Raw genomic sequence first — 27480 nt, 5'->3', positions numbered from 1 at the left:
CTTTCCAAAAAAAAATAAAAATTCCAGTTAACTGGCTAAACTAAATTGCACCTAAATGTGTTGTATTTGTCCATGAACTTGTATCCTGAATCCTGACTGAAAGAGGTTTGAGAAAAAAATATTTCACTTACCTGGTTAATAAATAAGTGAATAAATAAATAAATAAAATAAATAAAACAACTGCTTTGACAGCTCTAAGATTTTCTTTAAGGTGATACTCTTGTATAGTAATACTAGAAAATATTTTTTCTTTCTAATGCACAGCTTAATTTTTTTAGAATATGTCATTTGACATAATGCATTTATTTCTCACTTGGGTCTTTTTCAGTGCATTCCACAACCAGAAAATATCAGTATTTGGGAGCCTGAAACTGACTTTTCCAGCATTGTATTTTGAGCATACGGCTCAGATGCTATTTGAACCTTTGGCCTTGCAGTCTTCAAGCTATTAATTTAACAGAAATATTACAGATTTTGTCTCCACCTCCCCCCTATCTCTTTAAACTACACTGATATAGCTGATATAGACATTTCTAGCGAAGGACACAAGGAAAGCAGCAGTTCGGCTCTGTTTTTGTCTAGTGTCACTTTGACAACTGATGGCAAGGATGTGAAGGGGTATGATTTATATAATTCAAAATTAATTCCCACTGAAAATATCAAAACAGCCTAATATTATCAAAGGGGTGGATTAAGCTACTGATATCATTATTAAAAGATTTTATTCTTTCCAAAGAATAATTCATCCTCAATAGTGACCTTGTGGCAGATGCTGAATTTAAAGCTGGAAAGGAAAATGTTGCATGAGCCTGCTATATTTAGAAAGTGGGTTTGCATGCTTTGACAATCTCTTGCTCACTCACAGCCTGGAACTGCAGACTGTAAAATCCAAAGCAATTTAAAATTTCCTGCAGCCTGCAGATAAGCTGGCATCACAGATACTTCAGAAGAATGGGTTCATGCCTTGCAAAGCAAATTGCAAACCTATAATCCATTAAAAGAAATCTGCTCAGCAGGAACATGGAATAGCAGTTGGCAAAACAGTGCAGAAGAAGTCATTTGAAGATGAGCTGTGTTATAATAGAATCATTTTGCAAATGCTAGATTTGTAGCAGCTACATTTCATTTATGCAGGTCTCTCTCTCCTTTACATTTGAATATATTTTAGATTCCCTTGTTTTTAAATAATTAGCCTACCAGATATCCCTGATAATATAATGTTTCCATGCAGGAATAGCTATTCCTGCATGGAAACGACCATGTACGTTCAGCACGGCAGCGTGCCGTACATATGTATGAAGGCACGCTGCCATGCCCTACTACGTACACGGGTATGTGTACGAGCGCAGGGGGTTGTCTGAGAGCAAACTTCTCACAATACACATACCCCCTGCATGGAAATGTTCATCAACAAAGAGTGTGTGTCCGCGAACACTACTGCTAGTGTCCGTGGCAGAAAAAACACAAAATGTAAGTAAAGTAAGCATACAGCACACATTCCCCATACCCAACAGCAATATTTAAAGTCTATCCCTATTTGTTTCCCCATCATTAACTGCCCACCCAGATTGTGTGCAAGTGTAAGCTAATGCAAAGCCCCTGTCATTTCACAACATACAGACAGCCCACCACAGATAAAGGAGCAGAAATCCATGCCCATACCCCTAATAAAATAATTAAAACACATATATTTTAACCCCCCCTCTGCAATAAAGTTTAAAGTGTATAAAAAAAAATAAACAGGCTTTGAACCCAGGATCACAGAAACCATAGTCAAAGCACTTAATCACTAAGCCATTTAAAATGTAGAATAGCATGATATTTTACCTAACATATCATGCAGTCTGGTCATTTAAATTAATGGAAAAAAATGTCAGTCCCAAGTCTCGAATCCAGGACTCCATACACCATAGTTAAAGCACTCAACCACTAAGCCATTTCAGACATAGAATATAATGATGTTTTACCTACCATATCATGCAGTCTGGTTATTTAACATTAATGGAACTGTCACTCCCAAGTCTTTAACCCAGGACCCTGTACGCCACAATCAGAACCCCATGCCAGTACACCATCTGAGCTGTACAAGTCACTGTTGCTCTTCCAAAGTTATCATGCAATACAGGTATACCACCACCATGTGAAAGCTCTGTTAAATCAATCATGTGTTGCATATATATGTATATATGGAAATGTACATGCCTAAAATGCAGATACACATATAAATATATGACTGAAGGCATATATATATATATATATATATATATATATATATAACATTTCTCTACAGATATATATATATATATATATATATATATATATATATATATATATATATATATACACATATATACATATGTATAGATATATTACAATATATATATGTGTACTCACAAAACATACAGTGCATAACCCAGAATCATAACTATCAGTGTCTAACTGAAAGAAACATGTACAAAATGTCTGTACAAAGGGAGAGAAATGGGGCACATATAGGGACATATGTAGAAAATAGCTGTTAGAACCAAACAGTTGTACTGCAAAAGGGTGCATGTCAGCAGAACTGTCTGAAGGATATGTGGCTGGGAAATGACATGTTATGGCATTATTCACTGACATAAATCCTGGGATCATAACAGTGATTTCACAGACAAATACAAATAAACTGTGGAACTGAACCAATGTATGGGCCATACACCTGGACATGCGCAAACAGCCAGGCAGTGGAGAGGTATGCTCAGAGCCCTTTAGTGCAATGAATCTGGAACAAGCCAGACAAAGTGGGTGGACAAAGGCATGACAATACAGAGATATCCAAATAATGTGAGTAGATAAGCTGAGGAAGTTGTTTTACAAATATTGTTACTGCTAACATATTTGGAGACAAATATCACAAGTCTGGGACTTATGTTCTCTGTATAATCTAGTGACCCCAATCCTCACATCATCCCACAGATGTGACAGGAATACACAACAGTGATGGTGACCACATGTAATGTATTGGCCAGAAAGGGTACCATTCCCCATTCAGGAATCATAGAAACACGCACTAAGCTAGGCCCCAACACCTATATCAATAGTTGGATTGCAAACTGGCCCACAGATAGAACCCACAGTGTGAAAGTAGCTGACTCCAAGTCAGACTGGTGACCAGTCATGAGTGGAGTCCCACAGGGTTCGGTCCTGAGTCATCTTCTGTTTGATATCTACTGCTATGAAGTCCAGGCCAATATGAAGGGACTGTGGCTGACAAAGTTTGCAGACGATTGCAAGTTTGGGGCTATAATTAACTCCTCAAGTGATGTTGACATCCTATAGAAATGCCTCAATGAGACAAATGACTGGTGTCAGAACCATGGCCTGAAGCTCAATGCCAAATAATGTGTCATCATCCCCCTTGGTAAAAACCCAGTTCCCCTGAATTACCACATTGATTGTACTCCACTGAACACAGAAGTTGTTATAACAGATTTGGGAACACAGGTTAACAGCAACCTCTCTTTTGACCACCACATTATCACTGTGGTCAGAAAGTCCTTCTATGTGGCACATCTCATTACTGAGGGTTTTGGATCCAGGAAGTTAGAGGTTATTGACTCCATCTATTCTTCCCTCATTAGGCCAGTCATTGAGTATAATTCCCCATTTGGCATATACCTCACTAGACACCTGGAACAACTGGAGAGGGAGCTAAAGTACCTCACAGAGAGGACCATAGCCCTAAACACTTGTCCCATATGGACAGACTCAAACAAATCCAACTAGTCTCTGTCTCATATTGCCTACTTAGAGGCGATCACAGCTTGACTTACAAAGCCATGTGTGACCCAGCTCTGTTAGAAATCCTACATCTAAAGAAATCCCAATCCCTTCGCACCACACACTCCAGAGACCTCAACCTCATTACCACAATCAACAGAACATGCAGTTGGGACAGGTTCATAACCCAGAGACTGCCCATGCTATCGAATACACTTCCCATACATGTCAAGCAGAGCACCTCACTGACCCACTTCAAGAGAAATCTAGATGGAAATAGGAGATTCATCTTAGGGATCACTCCAGTGGCTCTATTCGACAGAGGCACTAGGAACTAAGGTTGGGTGGCATGATGCCAGGGTAATCCTATGGGCTAGGCTTGTAAAGGCTCCAGGCCCATTAGCCTAGTACACACCTATGCCTCTCTCTCTACATATATATATATATATATATATATATATATATATATATATATATATATATATAGATGATATATATATATATATATATATATATATATATATATATATATATATATATATATATATATATATATATATATATATATATATATATATATATATATATATATATATATATATATATATATATATATATATATATATATATATCGCCCCCAGCCCACATTAAGGAAACCACCATAAAGAACATCTCCAAAACCAACTTCATGCTACGCAAGACTGAAGTGGCTAACTCCATGACACCCATGCAGATGGTAAATAAAAGTATGACTGACGAATATTACACCAATGCACTGTATGAATACATACACAAGTACATGGATCGTGCCATCCCAAATAGAACCAAGATGCTCTCCTCCAAATAAAGGAAGCCAATCTGGTGGTCCCCTGCCATTAAGGAACTGTACAACAGAAGGATGAAACTGTTGAAATACTAGAGTAAACCCCCATGATTGTAAGAACTCCCTTATCATTTTCAATAAGAATCTGAGATCCTTCATAAAATCCACCAACGCTGGATACAAAAACAAGATTGAAACTGATTCTAAAGACATTCACAAAGCATTCTATAGCTATGTCAAGAATCTCAGTGGTATCACTCAGATCTGTCCTGAGTTACAGCACAATGTCAGTAAATATACAGAACCAACTGATATTGCCAACATCCTGGCAAATAGGTCAGTGCTAACTTTACCCACCTCTCACCCATTAAATGGCCCATCTCAATGCTGGACGAATGTAAAGCCCCTCTAATCATGGCCGCACAGGTAAAAAATACATCCTCAAAGCAAAAAAATAACAAAATAATAAACAAACCGCGACTGAAGGAAGGAAACAAACAAAATTTAATGAGAAGTTAGCGCTTTCACGATCCAAACTGATCGCTTCTTCAGACTTAAATCATACTACTGAACATTCAAATTTAAATTAAAAGACAGCCTATCACAGCGGAGAATGTGCTAACTAAATTGAAAAGTGCATTTATCTAAAACTTTTAATTACTTAAATGCTAAAAATATTTAAAAAATGTACAACTATTAGTAAAATGTATAAATAGTACATATTAATACAAAAAAAATGACACATAATTTTAAAGTTTCAATGGTCTGGCTTTCAAAATAGGTTTAAATGATTTTAAAAGTCAGACCATTGAAACAGTACTATTGAAGGCCCTGTGGCTGTCTACACTATTTGCTGCAATCATGTTGTCATAGGTACCTTCACAGGTGTTGATGAGAGATCACAACCTTTGGTTGAGGCTGATAAGGGAGTATTCCCAGACTTGGGACCTCATCTTATTTCACATGAAGTACTTCCTTCTGTTGTAGGATTTTTTTATGGCAGGGGACCACCAGGTTTGCTTCCTTATTTCTGAGGAGAGCATCTTGGTTGTATAGCATATGGTGAGATCTATGCATTTGTGTGTGTGTTTGTACAGTGCATTGGTGTAAGATTCTGCAGTCATGCAACTAGTCTCCATCTGCATGGGTGCCATGCAGCTAGCCACCTCTGTTTGTATGTGCCCAAAGTTACCTTTGGAGAAGATTTCATGGTGGTTACCTTTGTGGGGGGTGGGAGGGATGTGGAATTCCAATGTGATTAGTTTGTGTAAGTAACTAACCAGGGAGGAGTTGACTATTGGTGTAGAGCAACATTCGCCCATTTTAATAATGGCCAGGTCAAGGATGTGGATATCTCTAGTGGGAGTAAGAACAAGCATGTCCAGGGCATTGGAATCAATGAATCCCAGAAAGCATTGGCTAAGTGTATTGGTACATGAGTAGTTTTTTTTCAGGTAGTGGTGGGGTACTTGATGTCAGCCAGTATGAGAGTGTTAGATTGGAACCTAGTATTCCCCAGGGTGCTTAGGAATGGGGAGTGTGAGTCTTGGGCCATGTTTGTGGACCTACATCAGGCTAAGACCTGTATTGCTGTCTTACCCAATGTTAGCTGCACCTGAAGTATCCCAGATGCATTATGTTGTGCTAACAGTCTGGAGGTGTGTGCATCCATTATGAATATTGAAACACCACCATCCTTGCAGCTGCAGTCCAACTTTGGTACTACAGAGGTGTGGAATGAGTGATAGCCTGGTAGTGCAGGTGTGATTTCTGCTGCCTTGAACCAGTTCCCTGTTACAGCACAAATGTTGATGTTCTCCAGTTTAAGGATTGATTTGAATGAGTGCATTTTTAAATGTAGACCTCTAGTGTTGAGCAGCATGATCTTCAGATTACATTTGTTTGTAGCTGTTACAGTGGTAATGTGGTCTGTGGAACACTGCCTAAAAAAGCCACTATAGGGGTAGCAAGAGTCTTGGCCAGTATCTGGAAGCCCAGGGGTGACAGATCTGTGGCAAAGGATCATGGTCTGTCTAACATGTCATCCCAGGTGCACAGATAGTGGAACCCCTTAATATACCAGAGATGTAGCCAATTGTTGAGAACAATAATTTTTAGTGTGTACTGTGGTATCAGTCTTGGTGATGGTAGGATGCTGCGTAAGGCTAGGGTCATACCGTCTGGACTACATAGTCAGTGGGCTCCTCCATGTCTGTTTCATATAGTCCAGGGAGATACATCTCAGGACATTCACACCCACATGTATAATGACTGAGTCATATGTGTACCTGTTATTGGGGGACCTCAGTTTGCGTGTTATATGGTGCATCCTGGTGCCAACAACCAGCTGACTGCCACTTTCTCCTTTTTCGACCTAGTGAGTGGGACATCACTGTTCCTCACTGTCAGGTCAGCTATGCCTATTGTTTTGGCCATGCTGTTTTGCCTTAGGCTCTTTGGTTGAGTGGCACACTGTTTAGGAGACATGTGTGTCTTGTGATTAGTGTTGTGTGGCAGTGGTGGAGTGCATGTCCACCTAGGAGGTCTCTGCTGTTTGTGCAGCTTTTCATTTTAGGTGTGTGGTTTGTGTTTTTATATGAAGGCAATGCTGGTGTGTGTTCTGAAGGGGTATATGTTCCATGTAGTGTGGTGCAAGTGTTGACCATCTCCTCTTGACCAAATATTCTGGTCTTGGCTGCGGAGTGTGTGGCTTCCAATTTGGATGTATAGGTGCATCTCTTGCAAGTCTGAGTGTAGAGCGGTAAGACGTGAGGGTTGTCGGTGTACAGGAGGCAGTCGCGACATTGCCTCAGGATGGCCAAGTTCAGCAGGTTAATAAGTGAAAGCACAGGGAACTGACCTGTAGACATGCCTGGAGGGGTGGCCATTAATAATGATTACAGGAGCTGTTTCCTCATAGAACGCATAGTGCTGTAAGCATATTTGTGTGGTAAAATACTTGCTACCAGACATCTGGTAAAATACTAAAGTAATACGCTTTTGAAAGTGCAGGAGAGCAGAGAACTAGCATATCTAAGTGACATATTGAAGAGCAGACTTGGGCAACACTCAGAAGCTAACATACAGTCCTGGATACATAAATTCTGTATCTGGACTAGACTAGTTACAGGAAAGGTAACTAATTAGTATTATTTTAATAGCTGGATGTCTGGTATATTATATGGGTCTCCATGTAGTGTAGCCGGTGTACAATGAATGTGTGAGTGCATATCACATGTTCAACCACCCATGTATACACATGTGTCTCATACAGTATACTCACACCCCTTGCTACTGTAATGACAGCACATATAAGCAGGCTATGCACAGGAAATAATATACACATAGCCTGCAACAAAATAAACAGCTGTTGCACCTGTACACAATAGTCAAAGCATATAACCACTAAGCCATCTGAGCTGTACTATTTTATGAAGTTCTCAACCTTAGCATGCAGTACAGTTGGTTTATCATAGGGAAGGAAGACTGTGGAATCAGTACTGATTTAGTTGTCAGTAACTTGCAGCACTGTGAGAGCCAAGAGCACCTTAGTACAATTCTGGACCATGCCAAATGAAGTGGGGGACCAGTCTATGGACATACAAACACATTGGTAATGATACAAAGGGACCCATGCCACTGACATCTTCTGCCCCCTTTACACAGTACCACTAATAAGTACACAGTACACTGCTATAAAATCAGGATACGCCATACACAATGGCCAGACATACACTGACCTCTTAGCAATATAACTAAAATGACTGAGGACAGTTAAACAACAGACAACCAGCCATCAATACACATAAATGTTTTAATGTGTTTTGCCGTCAAGTATTACAACATTACAAAACATAATTGCCTGAAATACAGGAAGCAACTGACATTTAATTACGTATGTTCTTAAACAGCCTCCACTTACACTCCTCAGTTAACCCCCTAGGGGATACAGTAGCAAATGATACAATGTAAACTGATTCTTCGCATAACAATGGTTCTAAGTGTTTAATGAAACTGGGAAACAGACTTTATTAAAAAAGTACATTGTAACCCACTACAGTCCCCATGGTGAAATGTATGACAAGTAACAGCTATAGAACATTGGTCCATGTAATAACTATCTCTCACATGTTCTTACAGACTGATTCTAAGGCATGTCCTACTATTTCACAGACCCATCTCTTGACTGTACAGGGTTCTACATGCTGTCCAGCTTACACTCATATGTATGGCCCCTACCTCCCTTAATGTGTCTTATTCCACAGCATCTACTGCATGACAACTGAACAAAGCCTGTCATATAAGTGGAGGTCAGAGGTCCAAACACAGGGTCATATTTGATATATTGCTATTATATGCTGAGAAGGTTGCTAATGTTACAGGGTTGGTTGCAACATCTCTATTCTGAAGGATATGGAGTCAGAAGCACATATGGATGTTGCTATTTACTAGCAGCAATGACCAGAGTAGGCCACTGATTTGCCAAGGACAACACCTGTCTGGGTAACACACAAAACATAACAGGCAAACCTCTGGTCATTATGTGGATAGGCCTACAGTTCAGAAGCTATGCAGACACATAACTTTGTCAGACTAACATCCATGCAGAAGGAGTATGTACACACAAAGCCTGTAAAACTAGCAGTATTCACACCATATAACAGTAATACTCACATTTGGTCCCTGAGTCTGTAACCCTCTCCACCATTTTGTTGGCCTGTCACCACAAGTCTTGTTGTAAGAGTTATTCCCAACTGCTGTGTGTAACACTCAGTAGCCATAGACCTCCAGGATGTGTTCCTCACAGCCAAGGCAAAAAGGGATAACACCCACATTAAGTACTCAATTATGGCAGTGTGTTGCCATGACATTGGCTATTGGAAGAACTACCCAGCTGCTCTGCATGCAGTTAGCAAGTGGGGAACACCAATTGGTGCACAGGCCATCACCTGGTCAACAGCATTACCAACAATGGGCATGCAGATACCTATTCCAAACATATCTCTACCAGTACTTCATGTTGGGAAACAGAAAGATGTGGTGCAACCTGCTGATACAACCCAGTGCAGTGTGAAATAATAAAAAGGTATGTGAAACATGTCAGCATATAAGTGAATGTAGTATGCGTTTTCTAATAATGGGGAATAGGATTTTGACAGATATATGTCTGAGTGAGACTTGCTGTAGTGCTGACCTGCTAAACAGCACCTATGGCCATAGCATCTGCCTCTCTCTGCTGTGGCATAGAACACAGCTCAGGACCCTAACTCACCCTGGGAAAGGACAGCTCACACATGACAAACACTGGAGTCTCTGTCAAACACTGCTGACTGTGCCACTGCTAGGCCAGCTGCAGGGATATTGTACATATCCATATGCTACCTGTGAATATGAGTATGATACACATATTTGTCGTGTAAATCTAAGAGAACTATATAGTGTGTATACACCTTCCATAGCCAGAGAACTGGCAGATTCCACACATCTGGATGGACAGGGGTGCTCATAGGTGGACTGCTGCCCATCATGGCCCTGCCACAAGTGCACAGCAGGTGTCACCAGACACATGTTTTGGACTGTCATGGAGGCACAGACATGTGTCCAGTCTAACATGGACATATTCTCAGGGTCACAAATGCAACTCTTCATGCTATGTGTGGCAGTATCCTTGATCTTGGAGATGCCCACCGTTATAATGCTGAGGTCAGAGATAGATGGTTGGGTGAGATGGTGGCAGTTGTCAACTGTGGGATGTCTATGCCACGGTATGTGGTGGGAGTTAGGCATCAGCCGCATGGTCGTAGGACAGCACATGTGGTGGGAATACAATGCTGTAAAACTGTAAACCATGGCCACATTTGTTACTCAAACATACACAGTCAGAATACTGATCTCACACACACAAACATACACACTTGGCACAACTGAGATTAGACCCAATACCTACCTAGGTCTTGCTATTCAAGTGCTCTGCATTTATTGCACACACCATGGAGAAAGTAGGGTGAAGTGTGCTCTACAGTCCCTCTAAGGTGAACAACATCCACTGGTCTTGCACAGTATGGCAGTGGGAGATGTCCTGGGTGAGAATGCAGTAGTCATACAGTGGACCTTGGGACATGTACTGGGGGTACCATGGTATAAACATATTACAACTGGCACCCCACCTACATTGCATATAGTACTCACTCATACCCATGATAATGCTATGACAAACCCACAATGACACATTTACCAGGAATGAAATTCAAACCTTTTCCTGCCTATGTAATTATTGCTATTACCCTGATATGCATGTATTGCATGTGCCACAGAGCTAGTAGAGTGAAGATTGTCCCATGGCTCTCCTAAGGTGAGCAACATCACCATCCCTTGTACTGTATGGCACTGTGCAGTGCATTTGGAGAATGGGGCCACAGAATGCTGTCTCCTACAAATATGCACACTCACACACACTTGCAAACACATACACACACACACACACACACACACACACACACACACACACACACACGCACACACACACACACACACACACACACACACACACACACACACACACACACACACACACACACACACACACACACACACATACACTCACATATGCCAGGACTCAGAGGGTAAACCATACCAGTCTACTCATTGGTAGAACAGTATTATGCTGGTACTGCAAGCTCAAGGTAGACCATAGGGTGAAGGGTGCCACAAGGTACCTTTACAGTACAGTACAGCAGCAGCCCTTTCTAAGTATAGCACTGGGGGGTGTAGTGGGTGAGAAGGTCCTCAAAGTATTTTCAACTACAAGTTTACAAACTCACAAACACTGTTATACTCATAATGCACACAGACACATTTGTCAGTGCTGAGGTCCATTGGTGCAGGTGTCCCTGGGTGTGTACCAGGCTAATGTCCATGGAGATATGAGAAGAGTAGGGCATGTGAGTACACTGGTATCACGGCACCTGACATTTGTCAGCATGCCATCTATTGACTACTGCCATTTGCGTGATCTTCAGGGTGACAGTTATATTCACCATCCACTCATCTGGATTTCTCTTCAAGAGGGCTAGTGAGGTGCTTTAATTGACATCGCATAACATCACCATTTTCTGGGTTATGGACCTGTTCCCAAGCATGTTCTGTTGAATGTGTTAATGCAGTTGCGGTATCCATGGTATGTGGTGCATACAGATTGTGGTTTCCTAGCTGTGGCATTTGTACCACAGCTGGGTAGATATAGCATTGTCAATCAAGCAGGGATTGCCTGTAAGTAGCCAAGATGTGACCGGGAACACTCGGAGGTTTTGGGCTCTTTCCATATCAGACGGTTGTTTCATGCCTAGGTTCATACATGTTGAGTGCACTTGTAACCTACTCAGTTGTTAAAGGTGTCTACTGAGTTACATGGCAAATGAGCCACTGGACCTGCTGATTGGTCTAATGAGCGGGGAGTAGAGGGAGACATTGACATCTCCATTCATGGATGACACACCCTTAGTTATGCAATGTGCCACATGGAAGGACTGTCTGTCCACAGTGGCAATTTGGTGGTCAGAAGAAAGGTTGCTGTCAAGCTGTGTTCACAGACCTCCTATAAGGACATCTGTCTCCATTGGACTGCCACCAATGTGGTCATTTTTGGACAACACGTTGATTCAATAGGGGAGTGGGACACATTTCTTGACATTGAGACTAAGGCCAGTGTTCTGACAACAGGTGGAGGAGTCAGTTGCAACTTTATGCAGGATGTTAACATAATGTGGGGATGTAAACAGACCTCCCCCCAATTAGCAATTGTCTGTAAACATTGTTAACCACAGTTCATTCCTGTTAGGATGGATATCAGAGCCACACACAACACACAAGACTGGACCCAGGACAAGAACCTTGGTACTCCACACATGACTGTTTGGCAGTCTAACACCACTCATGACTGTTTTGCAGTCTGACATGTAGTCCACTGCTTTCACACCGTGAGATCCATATGTGAGCCCATTTGCAGACCATTTAGTGACATAGAGATTAATGAATAGGTGAGTGTGTTTTCCTATGATTCCTGAGAGTGGAATTGTATCACAGGACTACAAGTACCACATATCTTGTTTTGAACTCCATATTGTTCTATAATCATATCACATGAAAAACAGATTATAGGACTGAAGAGTGCCCACAGCTGCCACAAAAGTGGGCCCTGTACAGTGGACATTTGGTAGTTTACTAGGTGGACCACACAAAAGTGTAGCAAAACCCACCCCCCAATGGATATAGATTACAATGTTAATGACACAACCACAGACACACACACACACACACACACACACACACACACACACACACACACACACACACACACTCTTGCCAGGACTGAGTTTCAAGCCCCTACATAACTAGTTTACTGCACTACAGTATTACACATTTATCAGATGTGCCACAATGCTTACACAGTTGAGTATTGTCCAAAGGTATTTTTAAAGGTGAGTGACATCAGCAGCAGGGATAAAGGAGGGGAAAGGGAAGTGTAGTAAGTGCCACTGGCCTCAAATCATGTTTTCACAACTACAGACACTCTCACACAAACAAACAGACATTTACATTTGCCAGGAGCAAGATTAGAACTCCTACCTAACTAGTTTACTGCACTATAGTATTATACATTTATCAGACATGCCACAAATCTTACAAATTTGAGAGCTGTCTAAAGGTATCTTTAACAGTGAGTGACATCAGCAGGGATAAAGGAGGGGAAAGGGAAGTGTAGTAAGTGCCACTGGCCTCAAATCATGTTTTCACAACTACAGACACTCTCACACAAACAAACAGACTTTTACATTTGCCAGGAGCAAGATTAGAACTCCTACCTAACTAGTTTACTGCACTATAGTATAATACATTTATCAGACATGCCACAAATCTTACAAATTTGAGAGCTGTCTAAAGGTATCTTTAACAGTGAGTGACATCAGCAGGGATAAAGGAGGGGAAAGGGAAGTGCAATAAGTGCCAATGGGCTCAAAATCATGTCACTGTAACTACAGACACTCTCATACAAACTTTTACATTTGCCAGGACTGAAATTAGAACTACTTAACTAGTTTACTGCACTATATATTATATATTTATCAGACGTGCCACAAAGCTTACATATTTAAGAGCTGTCCAAAGGTATCCTTAATGGTGAGTGACAGCAGCAGTGATAACAGAGGGCAATGTAAAAAAAGGAGTGAATGGGAATGGACTCAAAATCATTCACCTACGAATGCACACACACAGACACACCTTTCCATTTGACAGGACTGTGATTATGATTGCTACATAAATAGTTATTGGTACTCTACTGTTACACAGTTATCACAAGCACAACAGAGCCTATAGGGCTGAGGGCTAACAAAAGGAATTTGTACAGTGACTGACTGCAGCACATGTTCTGATATTGGGTAATGGGATGTATAATGGATGGGGATGGAGTGAAAGAGCAATTCCTTCACACACACACAGTTGCCAGGACCAAGATTTGAAATCCTACCTATCTACTTATTTGCTTTAGTAAGTTATGGATTTAGCACATGCGCTATTGAGCTTACAGACTCGAGGCTTGTCCAAAGGTACACCAAAGGTGACATACATCAGCAGAAAGTGTAGAGTGGAACTATGGGATGTGTACTGGGTGGGAAATGCTTCATAATGGTACTATCTCTCTCACTGTCTGTGTCTGTCTTCCCCATGTGTATGTGTGTGTATGCTTGAATTATTGTAGTATGTTGCCCTTAGATATGTCTGCTTATCACATGAAACAGATGGGGACTTACCACATATCTGCCACCTACAGCTAGCTGTGGATTTTCCTGTCCTGCGTGTGTGTGTGTGTGTGTGTGTGTGTGTGTGTGTGTGTGAATTTGGGTGTATTGGGGTGTGTGAAGACTAAACAGTTTACATTTTGGTGTGTGTGCACAGACATCTGCAGATAACAGATATCTATGGTCCACTGTGGTGTCAGACATGGGCTTTATTAGGTATAGGAGCATGCCCAGTATAACCTTCTATATTGAGTGTGGGGATCCATTCTCTAAGTGTAGGGGCATGCCCAGTATGAGCTTCTAAATTGCTTGTGGGAATCCATTCCAGGGAGAGTTGTACTCCAGTCCATGGTTTTGTGTGCTACAGCTACACCTAGCAAGCTATTTTTCAGGATATCTGTAGATAGGTTGCCAATATGGAGAGACAACTGGTCCAAACATGGGGGGGTACTGTGTGTAACTACGTTTCCTATTACTGTCTGTGTTGCTTGTGTAACGTTCTGTTTTAGCATAGATTTTTGGACATATGTACTGTTTTACAGTGTAATGTATTGTGTCATCAACTGCTCACATATATCATTGTTTGCTCACAGTTGTTTACCAGAGAAATAAAAGAGCAAAGCAGCAGAGACCAATATTGTGAGGCGAATGTTAGACATTGTGGCACAATCCTGCCATTGTGGAGGGGTAGCTGTGTAAATGTTCCAGCACCTTGGTGCTAAGCTGGCTGGGGATCCCCTTCTTGCGCATTTCTCAACTTAACTGAATGGCCATATCCTGCTGTGGGCATACCTCTTAGCTGTACAGATTTGTCCAGGTTATTCAAAGGCAGGACTCATATATCCGGTGGATTTCCCTTCACATTGTGGTTTTACAAGCAGGTATGTGGTTATGCATTCATGGGTTTGGAGTCAGGGGGAGGTATGAGCAGACAGTTGATTTTCAGACTTCACACACTCCATGATATCCATGCTTTTATACCCCCCCCCTGTAATTCTATCCTCTTCCCAACAGTATGGGAGCAATATCTCATAAGTATTTCTATAGTTTGACCTTTATCACAGCAGTATTTATGTCTTGGTCCACAACTCTTGCACTAGGACATGTAGAGGCATGCTACTGGCATTTGTCAGCATGGCCTTGCATTTGTAGAACAAAAACATCAAAAATCAGGAGAAAACCAGGTCATTTAGCGTAAAATGATTTAATTCACTATTCGTCAAAGGCGACTTCATCAGAAGTACAATTCACTACTACAAAACACATTTAAAATACTGTCAGAAAGTGAACAATCAATTGTATAACAAGCTGTTCAACTCATAAAAAAATTATTCAGTTGAAGTGAACTATCAATTAACTTAGTCCCATAGACTACAGTTTGCAGTAAGAAATACATCTAAGTAAAAATTTTATTTTTTAATATTAACTTTTCTGTTTTTTAAAAAAACATTTTATATTAACTGTGTCATTCAGCCCAGGATGTATGTGAGAAGCCAATCTCAGTTGCCATACTGTTTCTTTCTGTTCTACTGTGTTCCTATAATCACCTCTCCTGATGTCCTTGTTCACTGACTCAAGAACCGAGAGGGTGAACTTTTTCCAGTTAATTCACGTAGTGGAATGTTTCTACAAGGCTTTGTTGACATTTTTTGTTCTTATAGCATACAAATGTTCAATAATACATGTCCTCAAACTTCTAGTGGACATTCCCACGTAGAACACCAGACATCCATTACACATAGCCAAATAGACAATACCTTCACTACCACAATCTAGTATACCTGGAACAGTGATGTTGAAATCAAGGTGTTGCAAAAAGATATAAGAACCAGTGTGGATGTACCTACATACTTTACATCCCATACACTTATGGATACCTCTGTTGTTTACTCCTAAACAATGGGTGGCCTAATGGTTAAGGTGTTTGCCTTACAAACACAAGGTCCAGGGTTTCAGTCTCACAAGGGATAATTGGCTAGGCTTAAAATGGCTCACAAGAGCAGTTAGCTTAATACTAACCTATGAAGCATGTCCCCTCTCCAACATATCCTTGATATTACAATTTTTCTTCTACACAAAACAAGACACCTCAGCCAATACATTTACCATGTCACCATTACCTAAAATGACTTTCCAGTTCTCGTTAATAATTTTACGAATCTGGATGTTGTCCAAACTCATATCCAAACAAAACCTAGGTTTACTTGGACCTACGCCATCTGTATATGTTCTTTTTGTGAAACCTTTTACCAAAATGGGAGAAAAATCATTCTCCCTTCTAGAGATAATCTCACTGGCAGCTTTGTCCAGTAAATCTCTAGGATAACCCCTATCCAAAAATAACCTTTTAATAAACTGGACCCCCTCAAAAAAGGTTGTGTCATCCATGGTCATCCGTGAAGCTCAGATGAACTGGCCACGAGGAATGTTCTTTTTAGTAAAGATGGGGTGGTTACTTTTATAATGTACATAGCTGTTACAAAAAGTGTTTTTTCGGTGAATACTACTGTAAACCTCATTTGTAGTAGCTTCCCACCCAATAATCACACCCGGGAATGAAACTTCACGACCAAAACCACTTAAGGTGAATGTTAAAAATTCAGTGGTAGCACTTAAAGCATCTACGAAACCATCTACACTAAAACCTTCCTTTTTTACAGTAAAAAACAGGTCGTCTACAAACCTTTTATAAAAGACGACCTTGTCATATAAATCCACACTAGACAAAATTTCCAACTCCAACCACCCAAGAACCAAATTTGCATAAGTAGGACCCACAGTGGCACCCATAGATACTCCTGACAGTTGTTTATAGAAATTACCATTGAACATAAAATAACTGTGTTCCAATAGTAAATCTAACAACAAGGTGTAAGTGATCACACTGTGGTTAGTCAAATTGTTGTACTTAACCAAAAGCCACCTAACAAAATCAACACCTGCTTCCTGGGGAATGCAAGTGAACAGTGAAGTCACGTCAACTGTGAGCATCAAAAACTGTTCACTTCCATTGTCCAAACTGGAAAAAAACGTTCTTAAATTTTCCAAAAAGTCCCAGGAAATGGCAATGTATGATGTTAACTGCTTCACATATGGCTTCAAAACATGATCTAAGTATAAAGAGATGCAATCTGTACAACTTCCTGAGGCAGAAATGATAGGCCTAAAAGGGGGATTAGTAATGCTGTTATAGAGTTTAGGTATTCCGAAAAGCACACCTATTTTGGGATCTTCCACGTGCAAGAAGTCAAAGACTTCTTTAGGTATTTGACCATCCATTAACAAACCATAAAGAGTGGCATAGATGAAACCATAACATTTCAAAATGTCATATTTAGACACCTTTTTATATTCAAACTGGTTGGCCAACATAAGCTCCATTGCATTATTGTAGTCATTAGTACCCATGACCACAATCCCACCCCCCTTGTCGGCCTTCATAAACCTTAAATCCTTGTTGCCTACCAAGTCATTAAGTGCCTTTTCATCATTTGTACTTAGGATGTAAAAAGAACGGTAATTACTACTACCAATTTGAGCCCTGATGTCTCTCTCACAAAAATTTTCAAACATTTTCAAAGTATACATTAATGTAGGATTGTACACAGAATGCTTAGCCTTACTATTGGAGCACAGTTATTTTATGTTCAATGGTAATTTCTATAAACAACTGTCAGGAGTATCTATGGGTGCCACTGTGGGTCCTACTTATGCAAGTTTGGTTCTTGGGTGGTGGGAGTTGGAAATTTTGCCTAGTGTGGATTTATATGACAAGGTCGTCTTTTATAAAAGGTTTGTAGATAACCTGTTTTTTATTGTTAAAAAAGAAGGTTTTAGTGTAGATGGTTTTGTAGATACTTTAAGTGCTACCACTGAATTTTTAACATTCACCTTAAGTGGTTTTGGTTGTGAAGTTTCATTCCTGGATGCAATTATTGGGTGGGAAGCTACTACGAATGAGGTTTATAGTAGTATTCACCAAAAAAACACTTTTTGTAACAGCTATGTACATCATAAAAGTAACCACCCCAACTTTACTAAAAAGAACATTCCTTGTGGCCAGTTCATCTGGGCTTCAAGGATGACCGTGGATGACACCACCTTTTTTGAGGAGGTCCAATTTATTAAAAGGTTATTTTTGGATAGGGTTATCCTAGAGATTTATTGGACAAAGCTGCCAGTGGGATTATCTCTAGAAGGGAGAATGATTTTCCTCCCGTTTTGGTAAAAGGTTTCACAAAAAAAGTATACATGTGGTGTAGGTCTGAGCAAACCTAAGTTTGGACATCAGTTTGGACAAAAACCAGATTCGTAAAATTATTAAGGAGAATTGGAAAGTCATTTTAGGTAATGGTGACGTGGTAAATGTATTGGGTGAGGTGCCTTGTTTTGTGTACAAGAAAAATTGTAACATTAAGGATATGTTGGAGAGGGGACATGCTTCCCGTGGTTTAGGAGTAAACAAAAGAGGTATGCATAAGTATATGGGATGTAAAGTATGTAGGTACATCCACACTGGTACTTTTATCTTTTTGCAACACCTTGATTTCAATATCACTGTTCCCGATAGACTAGATTGTAGTAGTGAAGGTATTGTGTCTATTTTGCTATGTGTAGTGGATGTCCAGTGTTCTACGTGGGAATGTCCACTAGAAGTTTGAAGACACGTATTTTTGAACATTTGTATGCTATAAGAACAAAAAATATCAACAATGCCTTGTACAAACATTCCACTATGTGCATTAACTGGAAAAAGTTCACCTTCTTGGTTCTTGAGTCAGTGAACAAGGACATCAGGGGAGGTGATTATAGGAACAAAGCACAACAGAAAAAAAACAGTATGGCAATTGAGATTGGCTTTTTATATACATCCTGAGTTGTATGACACAGTCAATATATTTTTTTTTTAAAAAAACAGAAAAGTTAATATTAAAAAATAAAGTTTTTACTTAGATGTATTTTTTACTGCAAACAGTAGTTTATGGGACTAAGTTAATTGATGGTTCACTTCAATTGAATAATTATTTTATAAGTTGAACAGCTTGTTATACAATTAATTGTTCACTTGCTTGACAGTATTTTAAGTGTGTTTTGTAGTAGTGAATTGTATTTCTGATGAAGTCACCTTTAACAAATAATGAATTAAATCATTTTACACTAAAAGACCTGTTTTTCTCCTGATTTTTGGTGTTTTTGTTCTACATTTTTCTTTGGTATACACTGCTGCTGTTCCTGCTGCCTTTTGGTTTTCTTAGATGGCCTTGCATTTGTTTTCTGCTTAATGTGTTATGATTTATTTTAGTTAGGACCCTATGACATTCTGTGTGATGGCACTATGGGTGAAGCATATGATGGCACTATGGGTGAGCCATGGGCATTTGACAGAGGCCTCTAGGCCACATGAGAGTGATGTAGGCCACTGCACTTTGTCACTCATACATTACCAGGCTGCAAGCCAGTGGATTTCCCTGGGGTGACATGGGCAAGTGTGTGAGGTGTTCCTGGCAATCTGAGTTCATAGTGCTGCATCATTCTGGATGTGTGCAGGGTGCTGCCTACGGCTAGAGACACACCTGCATGGGACGCCATGTCAGCATGCTGCATCCTTTGTGTATTCCTTAAAAGGCATGTGCTGATTCTGACATCATTCCCAACAGCAAGGATATGACTGATGAAATACCTGTGGCTGTTGTGGGGGGTGGTGGACTGAGTGCATGTGTGATATGTAAGCTTATGGCACCTGACTCGTGGATATGACTGGGACCTTCTCCTTCTCCTGCCTTGTATGTGGACATCAGCAGTGTGTCATTACTTTATAACTGTGGTTTATGTGGGCTGCCAGTGATTGGGCAGACAACCAGCATTCCATATTAGACAGACAACTAATGTGATAATAACCTCTATGTTTAATTGCAAAGGTGTGTGCAGTTCATAGCTACTTTCTAGGCACTGCATAGAGTTCTTCCACCTGTGTACTGGTTCTGTGTATGGACCCATGTTCATAGCCTGTCCAGCTTTCTGACAGTAGCACATATTGACATTTGGACAGTGAGTGTGTACAACTAATAACATAGGTGTAGCTGAGAAGTAGACTGGTTGGCACTGCAGCTGTTGGAAAATGGCCCTGTCAAATACAGTACTGTACCTAGGCCACTGACAGACAACATACAGGCCTACATGCTGTCCACTTCCAGACAATATTAAACACTCACAAAAGATTGGAACACTGACCCCTGCATATAGTGGACATACACCGATTATCATGTTGATTGGGACAGCTCAGGCAATCTGATATTATTCTACAAACGTACATGTTACTACCATTTATACATGTGGTTGGGGGGCACACCTGACAACTTTACACATTTGTATAAGAACAAAGCTTTCGGATAAAATATCCTTCTTCAGTGTTTTACAAAAAAGATTAATAAAACCATAATTTTTAAAAGATGAAAAAATCCATCACATGACACAGTCGACCTATTACAAAGAATCAATTAAAATCACAATTATGTTTTAAAACATAGACATCTGAAAAGTATATAACATATATATTTATTTGCAAGTCCTTATAAATGTATTTTATCTGATGTTATTTGGCTTTCAAAATTGGCTTCAGTATAACTTGTTTATTCAAACCTGGGTATTTATCTGCTTGTAGGCGGACAATCCATTCATACTCCTTTGTGTCCACTCTATTTACTAAGCCACCACGTCTGACATTTGAATATACTATATAACTCTCGAATAAAATTGATGTGTATCATTATTCTCTTGAACATGTTGGGCCAAAGAATTTGTAAGGACTCCCCTACGTATGTCTGACTTAAGTTCTATGATTCTGTTGCATAGCCTTCTCATGGACATACCAACATAGAAACCTACGCAATGCTGACAGGTGGCCAAATATATAATGGAAGCGGTATTACAGGTGACAGTACAGTGAAATATATATTTCTTACCACTAGTAGGATGTATAAACTCAGTGGACTGAATAATACTAGAACAGCATGAACAATTATGACAAGGAAAAGTTCCCTTTTTACTATATGCAGGAACACGCTTATTGTTAAGGGCAAAGTCCTTATAACATAAATGTTTCTTTAGATTATCACAGTTTCGATATGTAAAGAGGGGTTTACTTGGGAGCCATTTTTCATGCCCGGGTATAGCTTTTAAAATGTCCCAATTATTTCTAATGATTTGTTCAATGGGTTTACTAACCTTACTATAAGTCATGAAATACCTCAAAGGTTAAGTAGAATTCGAATGACAATTAGTAGGGGGAACACCTTCATAGCTATGGTCTAGCCCCTGACTGTCTCATTAACATAATCTCAGTTTTCACTGCTTCCAAGTCATTGGCATTATAAACCCTTACCAGGAAATCATTTGTCATCTCCTGCATTTGTATATCACAAGTATCCAATTTAGTAGGTAACCTACTGGGTCGTAGATATTGACCTTTAGCAATGCCTTTAAAAGTTTGTTTTGCATGCATATATATATATATATATATATATATATATATATATATATATATATATATATATATATATGGGTTCACTTCAGTTCACTGAACTTTCAATTCACTGACTTTCATTTCACTGACACCATTTCACTGAAATTCATTTCACTGAAACTTCATTTCACTGAAAGTTCATTTCACTGACAACTAATATTACATAGTAAATGGAATATGCCCCCTTCCCCACTGTAGTGTGACCCTGGAGTTAGAATATATAGTTAGGGGGGTGTGGCAGAGCCCCCACATCGGGGTGGGGCAGCCTCCCAGTTACTTTTCTTTTACTAAGCAATATTATATCAAAACGTAAGAATATCATATGAAATGAAGTGGGGGGCTGCGCCCAATGTGGGGGCTCTGCCCCACACCCCCCCCAACTATATATTCTAACTCCAGGGTCGCACTACAGTGGGGAAGGGGGAATATTCCATTTTATTGCTAATAATAGTTGCCAGTGAAATGAACTTTCAGTGAAATGAAGTTTCAGTGAAATGAATTTCAGTGAAATGGTGTCAGTGAAATGAAAGTCAGTGAATTGAAAGTTCAGTGAACTGAAGTGAACCCATATATATATATATATATATATATATATATATATATATATATATATATATATATATATATATATATATATATATATATACATATATGTATATATATATATACACAAGTTTCTAATCCAAGGGCTATCTGCAAATCAACATCCAAGAAATTCAACTTTGTATTAGAGAAATTAATTTCAAATTTCAAGAATTTAACCATATTATTCAAATAAACAAAGAAGTTATTCAACTCTTCACCATTACCATGCCAAATTAAGAAAATGTCATCCACAAACTGCTTATAAAATAAAATATTAGGGGCATATACATTAATTTCACCACACACATTGGCTTCTTCCCATTTACTCAAGGTTAGATTAGCATACGTGTTTGCTATTGCAGTACCCATAGCTGTTCCTGATATTTGGTGATATATTTGTTTATTAAAAGTAAAAATGTTATTCTCCAAAACTAATTCCAAAAGCTCACAAAAGGTTCCAATTTGTCTGGCAGAATATTAACCATATTTCTGTAGAATTTCCCTTATACATTCAATGCTATACCTATTTGGGATGACTGTGAAGAGTGATTTTATGTTTAGGGTTACGAATAGGAAACAGGTGTGGGTGTTATTACTATACCAATTGTGTAACTGAGTTATAAAATCACCAGTATCCTTAATATAGCTGGGTACATGTCTTAAAAAACCTTTTAAGATGTCGTGTAAGTAGACCGATAAAGACTCTGTTGCCCATCCCCTCCCAGAGACTATGGGCCTCATTGGTGGTTTATGGAGAGATTTATGTATTTTTGGGAGGCCATATAAAGAAGGAATTTTCACTGACTGCACTGGTATTTCAGTTATACTCTGTTTGCTTCCATTTAGTATTGTATTGTGCCCTATCTTGCAGAATGGAGGCATATCATTAAAGTACACAAGTTAGTTTGTAATGGCATGCATTTCAGTTTCAGATTTCTTACTCTTCAGAACTATACTACAACTGCCAGACCTGTTGAGGTATGTCTGTGTAGGTCAGTAGGGGGGCTGTTCACCATGGACAGCATTTGTAGATCTTTGCCCAACCTTTATTTCTGGTCATCTACACCTGTCCTGCTGGGTGAGACTGAGGGGTGGGAATGGGAACGCTCATTAACATCCATGTGTGTGACCTGTGGACACCCACAGTTAGTCAAGCCACCACATGTACTGCAGTGGGAGTTGTCACCCTGAGTACTACTACCTAGTGTGGGGACACCAGTATTGGTTGTGGATTTCATGCTGTCCCATAGAGCTGTCAGCTATTTGCTGCTATCCCATTTGGCCGACCAATTCCCTTGCATGCTTGCATCCATAGCATAGCTATAACTATCAGAATATAGTACTCCATTCAGTAATTGATAGTAAGGGTGACATACCTTGTGCCTGGAGTGGTATTGAGGGGGGTGCTGGTGGGCTGACTATGTGGGACGCATGCAGTATACTGCCTATACATGGTAAAGTACAGGTAGTGTCATGTTTGGCATCCCTTCTACTGTATGTGCGAGTCGGAGAGAGGTGTCAGTCCCTGGGTCCCTACCGTGTCAGTGTGTGTGTGCTATGCATTGCCTCTTTGCCAAGGCATAGTCATACTGGGCATGCCTCTGTCTACTGCTAGGGGCAGGCTCAGGAAGTTCCTCCTCCAAGTCCATCTGTGCCTGTGGTGACCTTGGCAATTGTGGTGGGCTGTGTGTCCCCTCCCCGTGTTGTTCCTGCTGTGGCTGTTTCAGCAGGATCATACTATGTAGCATAGCATCCATGGGACCTGACAACATCCCAGGCTGCATTCTACATGAAATACAGAATGAACTGACACCCCACCTAAGCACCATGCTCAGTCATAGCCTCACCTCAGGCTTTGTGCCCACTGAATGGTGCACAGTGGCAGTTATCCCACTCCAGAAAGGGGGAGGCACAACAGACCCTGGAAACTACTGCCACATTAGCCTAATGAGCCTAATCTGCAAGGCCATGGAAAGTATCATCATGGAACTTATAAACAAAGACATTGGTAATCTCCAAACTCTGGACCCCACCCAGTTCGGATTTGTAAAAGGCAGATCATGTCTCTTAAACCTGATAGACTTCTTTGAAGCAGTCACCAAAGCCATAGACGAGGGTAAGGTGGTTCACACAGCCTATCTAGATCTCGCCAAGGCTTTTGACACCAACCCCACTCTGGAATTATAGATAAACCTCACTAAACTAGGTATAAATCCCTATGTCAAAAGATGGGTTGCCAACTGGCTCACTGACAGAACCCACACTGTGAAAGTAGCAGACTCCAAATCTGACTTCAGACCAGTGACAAGTGGAGTACCACAGGGTTCAGTCCTGGGTCCTCTCCTGTTTGGTATCTACTTTTCTGAAGTACAGGCTAACACAGAAGGTCTTTGGCTAACGAAGTTCACAGATGACTGCAAACTAGGAGCCAGAATCAAAACTCCTAACGATGTGGACATCCTACAAAAGGGCCTCACTGAGACAGATGCTGGTATCAAAGCCATGGCCTCAAGCTCAATAACAAAAAGTGCATTGTCATCCCCTTTGGTAAGAACTCTGTACCCATGAGCTACCACATAGGTTGTAGTTTACTTAAGACCGAAAGTGTGATAAGAGACCTTGGGACACAGGTGGACAGTAGTCTCTCCTTTGATAATCACATTGCCACAGTAGTCAGGAAATACTTCTACGTGGCACATCTCATCACAAAAGGTTTCTCATCCAGGAAAAAGAGGTCATTGTTCCCCTCTACTCATCACTCATTAGACCCATTATAGAGTACAACGCCTCTTTTGGAATGTACCTCACAAGACATCTACAACAACTGGAAAGGTCACAGAAATAATTCACAAAGAGAATTACCAGCCTCAAAAACAGATGCCCTACGCAGACCATCTCAAAAAACTCCAGCTTTACTCCATCACATATCGCCTACTCAGAGGCGATCTCTGCCTAACATACAAAGCTATGTCAAACCCAGGACTGTTCGACATGCTCTGCTTAAACAACTCCCAATCCCTTCGAGCTACACGCTCTAGGGATGTAATCCTTGTCACCACAATAAACAGAACATGCTGGAGGGATAGATTCCTGTCCCAGAGACTTCCCATACTCTGGAACAAACTACCTATCTATATCAAACAAAGCTCCTCATTAGCACTCTTCAAGAAAAATCTTGATGATTGGATGGGAAATAGGAAATTTACCCCAGGGATCACTTCTGTGGCTCTGCTCAACAGGGGCACAGGAAAATCATTTTCTTGGGTGGTGAAAGCCAGGGTACCTTTTTGCCTAGGCTCATATAGGCCCTAGGGCCAATAGACTAGTACCTATCTATGAACCTATATTGCTGGTGAATTCCTCACAGGTGTTAGGGAAGTGGATGTGTTCACGGACATGTGGTAGCATAGCATCCAGAAACTGATGGAGTACTCTGGATGCAGATGCCTGTGACAACCCCATGATATCCCCAGTAGGTGTTTGGACAGTACCTGTAGCAAGTATTCTTAAGGCTACACATACCTAAGTATTCACTAGGATGGGTTCCCCTCTGTTTGTTCTGGATGTGAGGCGATGCTGGCACAACTTCACAATTTGCTGCCATATGTTCCTGTCCATCCTGTAACGCTTTACAATCTCTAGGTCATGTAGCCCCTGATAGGTCACCCTGGGTCTGAACACTCTCCTCCTCCTCCTCCTGGATCTGCAGCAGTTGGTAGCATTATCCTCCTCACCACTGTCAACCTCCAACACATGGTGATGTATCCGAGCAATGGCAGCCCTTAGCATTTTGTCAGTTTAAATTCCCAGGTTTACTCCGAAGGTGCAGAGTTTGTGGGGAAATGCAGACTGAGGGGTGTTTCCATACTTTATCGTGGTGTGATGCTACTGCTGCCTGTCAGATTAACTGTTTCTGATTCTTTCCAGATGCCAGCTTACTTGCTCATGGCTTGGATTTAGCCACTGTGAGTGTTAGGCACATTACTGGTGATTTGTGGATGGTTGTCTTTATTCTGCGGTTGCCCTTTTTGTAATCCATTTTTACTTGCATCTCATCATATTTACAGCTCTGCAGCTACCTGCCAGCTGTATTATATTTGCAGGGCCCATTCTGAGTTGCAAGACTCCCATACTACTGATTTCTACATTAGTTCACCTTTATTTTGTGCAGTTGCCCTTTAATTGTATTTTACATGTCCTTCCATCTTCAGTTCTGCAGCCACCTGTCAGCTGTATTATTCGAGTGCTTTCATTGGTCAGTTGTGGGTTGCAGTCTCCCATATTGTTGGTTTGTACAGCATTTCCCTTGTTCTGATACTTCCTTTACCTTTTCCTTCTACCCTTCCTCTTCCAGCCTGTTGGTAGTGTAAACAGCAAGATTTGTCCCTCCCCTGCACGTGCACATTCTCTTCAGTTCATGGAGTATGAGTACACAGCCTCAGACACACTCACTCACCTAGCTGTGCCTAGCTAAGCAGACACCAGGCAACAGGGCTCCAATGTGCTTCCAGCAAGCAAGACACATCCCCTTTTCACGTTCCTTGCTCCTCCTGTCTATACAATGGTGTTAAGAGCATTTACACGGTTAGATGCAGTCTGACACTTAGAAATTTTCCCCTCCGACCTGTGACTCAGTATAACTCCCCTCATTTGCATAGGGCTGACTGCTAATTCCTAGTAACTACACTCACACTGAGCCTTCCCCCTTAGCAACCACTATTCCCTAGTATTGCTTACATGTTGTTGTTGTTGTTTGTCTTTCGGCTTTTCCCGGTTAGGGGTCACCACAGCAGAACACCGGTCCGCTAATGATTGGCAGTAGATTTTCACGAACGCCGAGGTGCCAGCTCGACATTCAACCTTCAATGAAGGCATGTCTATTTACGCATGTCTTTCGAATGGCTACCCAACCACGGGGAGGACATGCAGACTCCACACAAAAGGCACTCCCAGCACTCCAGCCGAGAATCAAACGGGAGAACCTCTTGCTGTGA

Source organism: Protopterus annectens, chromosome 1.part2 (assembly GCF_019279795.1).
Source record: "Protopterus annectens isolate FY-2018-M chromosome 1.part2, PAN1.0, whole genome shotgun sequence".
NCBI lineage: Eukaryota > Metazoa > Chordata > Ceratodontiformes > Protopteridae > Protopterus > Protopterus annectens.
The sequence above is the reverse complement of the archived record's forward strand: the minus strand, read 5'-3'. Positions refer to the sequence as shown.